This window comes from Capsicum annuum, chromosome 4 (genome assembly GCF_002878395.1).
Source record: "Capsicum annuum cultivar UCD-10X-F1 chromosome 4, UCD10Xv1.1, whole genome shotgun sequence".
NCBI lineage: Eukaryota > Viridiplantae > Streptophyta > Magnoliopsida > Solanales > Solanaceae > Capsicum > Capsicum annuum.
Window position 1 is genome coordinate 201,664,460 of NC_061114.1, and position 12,446 is coordinate 201,676,905.

The window sequence follows — 12,446 nt, forward strand, 5'->3', positions numbered from 1 at the left end:
CAACACCTTCAACGCAAGATAAAAAATGATCTATCTAAGAAGTGTGTTATAATCTAAGAAATGAGATGAAACAGAAAGTTAAAGCCAAGTCCCCCTAATTCACGAAATGTCCTTAAGGAAATAATTTCCCTCATGTACCCGAGGTTATGGAATTTTCCTCCTAGGATAAAATGGCTTTCAATCCAAAAATAGTGGTACCTCAAATTATTGGATTCATCAAACACACTCAACAGTTAGTGATCACAATGATGTTTTTTTAAGACAAGAAGATTGTTTCAGCTGTAAAAAATCATATCTATACCTGAGGAATACATCAGATATTTATAGCCTTAAGGTGTCTCTTTGGAAATAAATCATTGGTTCTGGAAAAAGACACATTTTCTGTACAGTCACGTCACCTGCGCCCAATTTGTGCTAGAACTGCTCCCGATCTGCGGCCGCAGGTCACACTGTCCAGATTTCAGTAGCTTCCTGTGCTGGAACTAAACCTGTAAATTGCTAGGTGCGCACGCAAATCACTCTATTGCACGAAACAGTGTGCCTTTTACCTCGAAGGGTCGCATCCCATTGATGTGCGTTGTGCATGCGTTTGCATGGCATCCGAAATGCGCCCGCATATGGAGTAAAACATTTCTATCGAATTCTTTGAATTAAATTTCACTTGTTCTTTAAGTTCCAAATAAAATTTATCTGAAGCCGACGCCGAGCGAGCTACGATGACAATGGCGCGAGGCACCTCATTGTTCGTTTCCTCACTATCCAAGCGGGGATGTGTTTCTCAATATAAACACATGAATGCTTCATTCTCCCACCAATGTGAGAGAATTTAGTAGACTTTCCTCATTTGAGCACACTTTCCATTTTAGTGCGGACTCACTTTTCCTCCTTAATTTTTCCCTCCATTTTTCATTCACATACATTTACTTTGAATCAAATATTAAAAACTAGCAATGCGAACGGACTTACATTGCCAATAAACTTATATCTGCATTATACTAAAAAAAAAATAACAGTTCTAACAAGGGACAAATGAAATAGAAAAGAAAAATACTAACAGATTTCACTTAACCAAAAGACCTTCGATTATTTTATCCACTTGGTATTTTGAGTTCCATCGACTGTCTATTTGAGGGAAAAGGGGTTAGAAATCTACTATAATTTCCAAGTAATTGACTATTCATGATGAATTAATGCAGTTATAATAAGCTCAATCTTCACATCAATGCTTGATCTGTTCATCACTAGGAGAACCAGTTCCCAAAGTAAAGCCCATTCTTTGATCCTGTACCTAGCACACCAAGTTACAAGTCTGGAGTCCCACATCAACATCTACTTGGACATATAATATATTTAACAAAATAAAATATTTATGAAATCATATTTTTAATGATAATAAAAAAGGAGTCAAATATAATTTGTATTTAGAACACTTTCGTCATTGGGATACACATAATCAAGGGAATATCCAATCTAATATGGGATAAATTCATCCTAAAATGAATTTCGAAATTAATTATTCCTTAATCCTTCTACCAAGGCAGCCTCACCATCAACACAATCGGATGATGCTAAAATGGGCCCTTTACTTTCCTTACCCCAAAAAATAATTTTTCCAAACAATATATATATTACCTTCTCTGTTTTAATTTATCTGACATTGATAAAATTAGAGAGTAAAACCAATGTGGTAATAGAATAGAACAAAGGTAAAAGAAAAAACCAGCTACTCATTTAGGGGTCATTTGGTTGGGAGACAAGTTATACAGGATTAATTGTCTTGGTATTACCTATTATGAAATTTATCTCACACTTATAAAATTTGAATAGTCAACTAAATTGTTGTGATTTATAGTAGTATTTTAAGATTTGGAAAGTCAACTAAATTTGTATTAATTATTGACATTTATAGTACTTTTAGAATTTGGAGACTCAACTAAATTTATTATATGTAGTATATATGTTAAGTCCTTACTTATTGTGATTTATAGAATTTTTTTAAAAATAAAATATGTTAATATTGATCTTAGTATTTTCATATTTTGAATTTTTTTCTCTATTCTTAAATTTTTTGATCAACTTTTGAAGTTTCAAAAGCAAATTACACCATTTTTAATGTTAAAACTATTTATAAATTCAAGAAAAGTAATACAGTAAAAGATAATTTGAGCAAATGGTTCAAAATAAAAGATGTGGTCGACCCTGTGACTTTGCTTTTTGTTCTCATTAGAACAGTCCTACAAAACTAGTCTTTCTTCCCTTTTATGTATAAAACCAATACCGATTTGACTCTCTATACCTCAAATATTTCTAAAAAACCTCCATACTTATTTTTCTATTCTTTATTTCTAAAGAACCTCTTACCCAGGATTTTATTAAAAAACTAAGTCTGTTTTCTATTTTAAGACTTAGGATTTGGCTTTAAAGTTTTCTTAATTTCTTTTCAAATAAATTAAGTGGTGACTCTGTAATTTTTTAGATTGTTTCAAAATTTTCTTTAAAATTTTGAAATAGTTTAAAAAGTCAAAATCAATATTTTTTAACCCTTCAAAATTGAAAAAGGGCAAAAACAGAAATAACGATTCCGCTGGGAATTTTAACTAGGTTCTAACCAAATATTTTAATTAGCTTCGTTGACTAAATATTGTAATATTTAAACTATTTATGTGTTTAAATTTTGTGAAATTAAACTGTATTATTTCATAGCATACTTCCCATTTGAAATATATAAATTGTTTGGAGTTTTGTGGATGTCCCGATCCTGATTGTTTAATTCCAAATAAAGTGTTGGAAATATGATGGTTTATCCACACGTGAGGCGTCTGATGCCTGTACCTATTTCCAAACCTAAGTCATCTGCTTGGGCACCTGGTTCAAACACACTCTAGACACCTAGGATAGAGAAAAATCCAAAATCCTATTTTAGGTATGAGCCTAGGATGACCTAATACCCGAGGGTTTGTTGGGCCTATTAGAAAACTTACCTTGCGTTTATTGGCCACAAGTCAATTACAGACAAGTCATATTTATGTGTTGAAGAAATATATGTTATTTAATACAATCCATTATCCTTTGGGTGTAGGAGAAAGACTTACTTTGTTTGGTTTCATGTAACAATGTCTCAATCATACACCAATAGGAATTAAACCAAGTCAACAAAATATTGATGATGCTAGGTAGTGTTTGATCGATGTGTACAATTGCATGATTTTCTAGATTGATAGTGTAGGGAAGATGACCTATAAGAGTAAAGCATAGCTATGTGGGAGTCACCTGATCACCAATAGATATTGCATATGGAAAGAGCTGAATAAAGATAAGAAAGCAAAGGCCGATGAAGGAGTATCTAGGAGCTATTTTTTTTCTATCCCCTGCATGGGACATTGTTCTTTTTCTCATGTTATTTTCCCTTTCCCTAAAGATTGTATCCCTTTTGTGCAACTTTTGTAAGTATTTACACCCTTTTTATATACCTATGGAGGTTTTAGGGATAATGTTTTGGTTTTAAAAACATATACTTCCTTCAAATGCATTAGTCAACCCTTGACTCAAAAGGGTCACCTAATTAGGATGCACATTTATTACAATATACTTGTGTGATATAACTGTTTTATATGTTTTTACGTTTAATGTTGATTCGGATCAAAGGAGAATTGATCAAATCTCATTTTTCAAAGAGCACCTTTAAATAGAAATATACCCCATTATACCAAAGTCCGATCAAACATACTTCAGGCCTCCGAAGTTAATCAAAAAAGTCCACAATCATTCTTAAAACTTTCTAATGCTCGCTACCATTAAGGTTGACTATGGACTCATAAGAAGCCATTATATGTTCTAAATATATAGGGCCTAATTTCTCCTCCGTAAGATACGTAAGCAGCATTTTGGCCCCACCTCATTTCTCAAAAACTCTGTTTTCCTCCACTTTCTTGAAAGAAGAAATAATGTTAGAAAGAAGAAGAGTTGATCCTTCCTGATAAATTTTATTTGTTAATATCAATGAGAAAAATTCCGTTCATTGAAATTTTTGAGTTATCATTACTCCATAGATCAATTTGAATGAAATGAGAAACAACCTTATGTGTTTACTTTCTGCCTTATCATCTTGTATTGATTATTACTAACAAAATCTAACACGTTAGCCTTTGAGTTGTTTTCACTTTGCAGGTAATAGAAATTACTCTGTGTTGGTATAAAATGACCCTACTTCATTAGATTAAAGTGAATAAGATATTTCCCTCTTGACTATAGCTTTGTTGAAGGAAAGAAAAACAATTGGTAGTAAAACTGGACTCTACCAATCATTTTTCAAAACCTATCAACGACAGTCTCTAGGATGGGATAGGAAAATGTGAGGGAAGAATTTTTCAAGATAACCAAAATCAAGGAAGATGAATTGGAGGAAAAAATTGTTGAACTAGACTTTCGCTCCACTTATTACTTCTCGATCAATAGGATAAATGAAAAAATGAAATATATTTTTGGGAAAATTTTAGAAATAGCAACTCTGTAGCTTTAATTATAACTTTTAGCAACAGTTTTATAATTACAAAAGTAGCAAATAATATTTTGTATTTAAGTAAAATGTTGCTATATAAATACACATACAAATATATATGTATTACTCATAAATACATATGCACAACTGAAAAATACATATTCTTCTATTACTATGAAATGGGTAAAATATTGCTACTTTTGCTATAAGTTGTAATTTTGAAAAAGTGTTGCTATTTATTGTAATTATATTCTTAAGGATGCTAGTTTTTGTAATTTTTCCTATATTATTTTCGCAAAATTGGTGGTAGTACAAATGAGGCCCGATACTCGCCCTTTAAGTTTATTTACTTATCTTTTGACTTTTATGCTTTTCAAAAGGCATAGACTCACACTTGTGTGGGTCATGGCCAGAGTTTGTCAATATTTTTTCAAAATTCGACAAAAGCCTCATCTATTGCGAACATTTTTGTTGTTTGTATTATCTACTTGATATTGTCAAAATCACTTAGTTTTTCCGAAAAAGTTACAAACTCTTAAAAACCTGTTAACATCATGCCATGTCAAGAAGAAAAATGATCAAATCAAGAACTATAATGATGAATGGAAGACAATATCCCTAGAAAGTCAACATAAGAGTCAAAGAGTTCGAGAATCAAGAAAGCCTAACCTAGAAGAAACCGAGGCAGTCGACCAGAGGGATAATGACCAAGTTAAGAGAATCAGGGTCGATGTCCTAGTAAAATCAAGGAAAAAGTGATGAAGGAAAGGTTGTGGAAGTCACAAGACATCCAACATGTCTATCTAATATTGTTCCAGTTTCGAAAAAGAATGGAAAGATCAAAATCTGTGTTGACTACAGGGATTTGACTAGAGCTAGTCCTAAAGAAAAATTGTCACTACCCAACATCCACATCCTTATTGATAATTGTGCTAAGTATAAAATGAAATCTTACATGGATGGTTTATCTAGGTATAATTAGATATTAATGGATCTGGTGAATGCAGAAAAAGTGACTTTCATTGCGCCTTTGGGGTGTTTATCCTTACAGGGTGATGCCATTTGGTCTCAAGAATAATGGTATGACATAAATGAGGGCTATAACGATGATTTTTTATGATATGATTCATAAAGAGATTAAGTTGCACAGGGATGATGTAATTAGCAAATTCTGTAGAGTTAAGATCATCTGATATATCTGAAAAAGTTCTTCAACCGACTAGAACGTGTCACACCCCTTTTATTTATCAAAAGGATTGATTATAAGTTTCAAAGGGTTTTATTATTAGGCGACAAAAATGAAGATTTTTTTCATCAAGGACTTTTTATATTCAAAATAGTAGAGTCGTCAGAGCGGTCACACCCCCTTTTTACCAAAAAGATTAATTTTAAGTTTGAAAGGGTTTTTATTATTAGGTGATAAAAATGAAGATTTGTTTCGTAAAGTACTTTTTATATTCAAGACTCAAAATCACCACTTGGCATAATATGGTGTGCCAATTCACCTTTGGAAATCCTTTTCAAAACTATTTGACTCTTTAAAAACTGGTTTCCGAACAAAGATTCTGGTTAAGAAATTCTGTTGATCGAGGGGAAGGTGTTAGGCACCCCTCGATCCCGTGGTTCAATCACGGTCGCTTGGTGGAGCATATCGGCTAATTTAAAATTATGAATGTATAAGCCACACAACAAAACACAAAACAATTAAAAAAAAAAAAACAAAATGAATCCCTAAAAATATAATGTCTAGTCCAAAATAAAAAATGCAAAAATATAAATCCTATTCTAAACTAATCCTAGACTATTCTAAACTAATCCTAGACTATTCTCTACTCGATGCCTCGGACCTTCGTCATGAACATCTTTTGATTACAAAATACTTCGAGGCATTCCCCGACGAATAAACACAACACCTCAGGTCATTACCCGGCCAAATGATACATTTGATCCAAAAAGCAATAAAATCAAGTCCGTCAACACATACTTCAAGCATTCAATATTCCACAAGTTCTAAACTTTGGCTACCCAACCTATATTTGCCTACCCACTCGGCATATCATGACACTATCAAGTTCAATTGGCGTTCATATCAAGTTAAAAAACAACCCATGAATCAAACCACCCAAAATGCACTTTTTTTTTTCAAGTTTCAATTCTCATTTCATTTATTCGTCAATTTTTACACAAAGCGATTATCCAAACCATTAAATTCATACCGTTATTAATTATTCATGAGTAAACAATATCGAACATCAACAAAGATCATCTAATAACAACCAACAACACATAGTCATAACATCAATGCACCAAATCGAAACAAAATGAAAAGATAGAGTCAAAGAATTAGACCTTAATAAATGATTTTCGTTGATAATAACGGGTTGAAAAAATCCAAACTTGAAACCCCGAATAGATAACCTCCACAGCGACAAAATCCAACTCCAAACTCGGTATCAAAATTTGAAACCCGCAAACTAATCGCAATGAATAAATTGTGATGAATAGGATTCCAATTCTCAGATCAGCAGCAAAAACCAAGGACTGATGAGACCAAAATAAAATAACAACAGAACAAACCAGATCGTATATGAAAATATTGCAAAAATTGATCCAAAACAAAACTTATTTCAACAAAAACCTGCTACTGGTTCACCTTTCCCGGTGAATCATTAGCATTTCTAGCCGATTCCACCTTGAAACCATGGGAAACCAGAGAAATTTGGGGATTAAGGAGCTTGACTGGCCGACTCAACAAACTAGAGCTGATTCTGGAAAAAAATTCACAGGAGAAACTCAATAAATGGCTATAAAACTTGAAAAAATCCATTGTAATCCACTGAATCTTCTCACCCTTTTCTTATTCTTATGTTTCTCACTGATCTCTCTCCATATCCTTCCGCGTTATCCATTAATGTGTGTGTATTATTTGGTGTTGATGGAGAGGACGAGTAGAGAGCTGATTTTTCCTCCCTTCTTGTTGCTGTGTGTGCATGAATCTATAGAGTGTATGAGAATCATATGTATTGTGCCATGGTGGTATCAATTTCTTGTCCTCTGTATGCGCGTATGATCATGAAAAGAAAAGAGACCAATCTTCTTTGTGATATTATGCATATTTTTGAGCTCTCTATGGTGTATTCTTTCTCTTGTGTGTGCTAAGTCCCCTTATAGTCTGTTTCGATGGTGGTTACCTATTGTATGGTATGTATGGTTACCATGGGAATCATGTTTATTTTTATTGTTTTCTAAAAGAGATGGTATGGTATGGTGTTTTTCTATGGTTTGATAACCATGGAATACACCAATTTCTCGAACCATCAATTTGATGGTATGCCATCATTTTCTTTTTTTTTTCAACTATTCCCTTATATAATTTTATTTAATCCTATTTTACCTTTATCAATAAAATACATGCTAACCCTCTAATATTTAAAAAACAAACTTTTATCAACACAATTCAAGAAAACCTCAATTCAAATAAAAACCACGTTAAATCGCAAAACCTCAAACAACTGATTAAAAAAGTAACTTTATCAAAAAAGAATCAATAAAAAAAATCCAATATTTACCTATAAAACAATATTCAAGAAACAATAATTCCCAAGATTTTGCAATCCAGCTATTGCAAGTTTGCTTCTATGATGCATTTTGCAATACTGTTATATTTGATCATTTTTGCTCAGCTTTGTTGCTGTCTTTGCTATTAGGCTGCTTCAATTCCTACTGTCTTGGTTGAGAACAGTGGCATATGTAACAAGAATGAAAGTGACAAAAAGGTTTGGGTTATTCTTCAAGTCATTTCTATGAATATATCATCCTTTGGCATAGTTTTTCACTGTACTTATTTTAAAAATCTGCATTGTTCACAGATTCTTCGAAGTTGAACTGCATGGATACCTAATTTATTAATAATTAGGGGTATTTTAGTAAATTTACCTGTTACCATATAGTACCATACCAACAAATCAAACAAAAAACTGTTATTAAATCATAGTGAACGATATAGTTCATCCAACATGGCATTGTACCATACTGTACCATACCATACCATACTGTACCATACATTATGAAACCATGACAAACCACCATCCAAACAAAGGCTTAGAATAATTTTTATTCTGTGTTTATATGCTGAGCCTTGTATTCTGTTAGGGAAGGGGGAAATCAACATGACTTAGGGTGGGGTATAGGGGGTATGTGGAGTACGGGTAGGGTGTGAGGTGGTGAGGTAGGTGGGGTAGGGTGAGGTAGGTGAGTTGGTTACGATAATGTTTTTTAGGATAAAGGAATACTAGGCACTTAATTTGTTAGGGGGTTATTGAAATTTTGTTATTTTTTGTATTTTTGTGGGGTATAATCACATGGGTGAGGGTGTATGATAACGTGAGGTGAAAATGGATGGATTTGGTTTTTGGAGGGACAAACTTAGGTGTCTACGTCATGCCCCCTTTTGGGTGTAAACACAAAGTGTTTTCAAACAAAAAAAGTAAACAACGAGATCAAATTTTGACTCGACCATTATTCAAGGAAAGAAACAAAAGGAAGAAGCGCAACCGGGTCTTGACTTAGGACATCCTACCTACCCAAGTTATCAGGAAATCAACTCACAGGTATCTCAAAGGGTTGGAAGGAGAGGGACTATACCAAGTTCAAGAGCCGAGTGAGGCCCTGTCGAGGTTCCAATCCGCGGCTCTGTCATTATATCAAAAATTAAAATTTCAAGTTAAAACATAAATGAAATTACAAAAATCCTATCTATACAGCTTCTTCTAGACTGTTGACTTGAGTGCGGGTTCCTGACTTGCAATTTCATCAACTTGTTGCTTGGCTTTTAATTTTTTCACCCTGTTCTCCAGGTAAGCTCCTGTCTTGCTATTTTTCAATCTGTTGACCTTCAATTTCTTCACCATGTTTCTTGACTTTCAACTTCTTCACCATGTTTTTTGACTTTCAACTTCTTCACCCTGTTCAAGCGGGCTCCTGACTTACAAGTTCATCACCCCTATTCTTCGGGTAGGCTCCCCTACTTGCAATTTTCTCACTCTGTTCAACAGGCGAGCTCCCAACTTTCAATTTTATCACCTCTATTCTTTGGGAGGGCCCCTCGATTTGCAATTTCCTCGCTTTTTTCTCTGGGCGATCTCCTGACTTTTAATTTTATCACCCCTATTCATCAAGCGGGCCCATTGACTTGCAATTTTCTCACTCTATTCTATGGGTGAGCTCTCAAATTTTAATTTATCACCCCTATTCTTTGGGCGGGCCCTCCGAATTGCCATTTCCTCGCTCTATTCTCTGGGCGAGCTCCTAACTTTTAATTTTATCACCCTTATTCTTTGAGCGGATCCCCCAACTTGCAATTTCATCACTCCTATTCTTTGGGCAGCCCGCCGACTTGCAATTTCTCACCCTATTTTTTGGGCGGTCTCCTAAAATGAAAATCAAAACTAGAACAAAAATTATTTCGAACAAATATTATGATAGAAAAAGATTTTATTTTTTCCAAAAACTAAAGTCTCATTTTCCAGGAGGGTCCTGAGCATGAAGTGAGTTCCCGGATATGTGTTTCCAACGACAGTTAAACTTAATGAACAAAACTTTACCCCTGTTTCATCAAAGAAAAATTTGTCAGTTGAAAACTCAGTGGTGGTTTGTAGCACTTGGCTTTCTAGACATCTGCTGCAACGCTCATTTCCTTAATCTTTGCTTCAGATTATCAACATTTGCTGCTGTCTTGTTGCATCATTGACCCCAAACTCAAATTATTAAGAGTGACTCTAAAACAAACACAGTATTTTTTCCTTGCCGTGCTTATCAGATAAACCCTTTGAAGCTTGATATTTTCATGAGTTCCCAGACTTGTCTGTTGACAAAAGATTCTGCATGCCTTATATTAGCTCACAATCATGTCTCTTTCATATGTTGGCCTTTTTTCTTGCTTTCTGCAATTGAAAAAGCTGGTATCCAGTTTTGAAATCTTTTCTCAATTGTTTTGACATAGACTTGACTCAAAGACAAAAGAAAAATGACAATGATTTTTTCTTATTTGGATAACTGACTCAAGAAAATAAAAATAAAAATTATAGAGAAGAAAGAAAAGATAATGAATGTCCCCATTTGAAATAAAGAAATGAAAAATTTATCTAACAATGATAGTCAACTCAAATGATTATGCTATGCATTTTGGATTAAGCTGCCTGATCTTTCCATCCAAACTTTCTACCAATTGTTCTTGATTTAATGTCCCTAAAACTGGGTAACTTTCTTGGGGCCAATTTCATTCGGAGACCTTATTTGGCTAGTGGAGCCTTGAAGTATTTTGCCAACAAGTGTGTCTCATTTTATTTTTCTCAGCTCACCATTGTCCTATGGTGCCCACGAGTGTTTTTTCACCGATGAGACTCTCTTGTTTTCATTTCTCTCAACTCACAGTTGTCTTACAGTGCCCGTGAGGGTTTTCAGCAATAAAACTCTGTCAACTTACCATCGCCTTATGGTGCCCGTGAGGGTTTTTACCAATAAGACATATTTTTATTTCTCTCCTGGTACCTTATGCTAAGGAAGACAAGTAGTTCCTAAAATAAATTATCATATGCATTGCATACTTAGCCTTAACATTCTCAAATATTGATCAGAAGGTCCTTCTTTAGTTGTAACTTGACTTTTGGATAAGGTTTAGAAAGAAAGGATGACATGAGGCCCAAAGGACACTTGAAGTGTTGTAGGACTTATAACTTTTGGAATCGAATAAAACAAGGAGGATCAAATCATGCCCAGTTTCTTTTGACTGGGCAATTCTATATTGTTCATTTGGTTAGACTGAGCCCAAAGTAGGCAAGACTACCTATCTCACTCCCGAGAAAGAAGAATCATGTCACAGGTAGTTCCGACAACTTGTTCTTTTTCTTAATTCTGACTTCTTCATTTTCTCTTTTATTGACTCTTTTTCTCTTTGGGACCTTTTCTGACTTTATTTTCTTGATACTCTCTCTTTTATTTATTTTTGGACATATTTTTTTCTCTCTTCTTTTTTGAAACTTTTCTGACACTATTATTGTCATGACCCGAGCTGGGGCCCTACACGTAATGAGAATCCCAAACCATGAAGGCCTGGAATCTCTTCTAAATATGGTAATCATGCACAATATTCATATAATATAAGAAAATTTATAGAAAACAGTACAAGACGGAACCATGGTCAATCTCATAAACTTGAACAATTTTAAAAGGGAAATTCTGAATATTCAATACATGTGACAACCGTCTGCGAAATCTCTAACATTACAAAACCATCTTAAGTATGAAACAAAACTTGAAAAAGGCCCCCAGTAGACCATAAAAGAAAGAAATAATGAAATCTGAAAATCCGGCCTTTCAAATTAAATAAGGCTCACCAACTGCAACTTCTGACAAGTCAATCTACTGCTTAACGAGGCCCCAGGTCTGTGTCTCAGAATCCTGAAATATAGGTGGTCAATACAGATGTACTAGTACATAGAGCAATTCAAAATAATGATTTTATATAAATAAAATAGTTGAGAGCACGTAGTAAAGCACTATGCATGATATGGTTCAAAACACATGGGCACTTCTTTGATAATCATAGAACATTCTTGTCAATGCAGTTTCTGATCTTTGTACTACTTCTGAGTCAGGTGGCACGCCCATACAAGTCTATTCCACGGGCTATATGGAATCTACCATTGAATTAGAGGGGAAGACCCCAACCCAAGTTTGTGGCAAGGGTTGGAGTGTCTGAGTTTCATACGCCATAAGGCACAAGGCCAGTGTAAAATCCCTCTAGGGGATATAATAGCCCATATTGGAAAAATAAGGTTTTGGGCAATGAGTTATCTGAACTCGTGCCTTCTTCGGGGAACCACCTAACATCTCTTTACGGGGAATTTTAACCGTTTCTAAACATGCATCATTCTAAGTTTCAAAATCT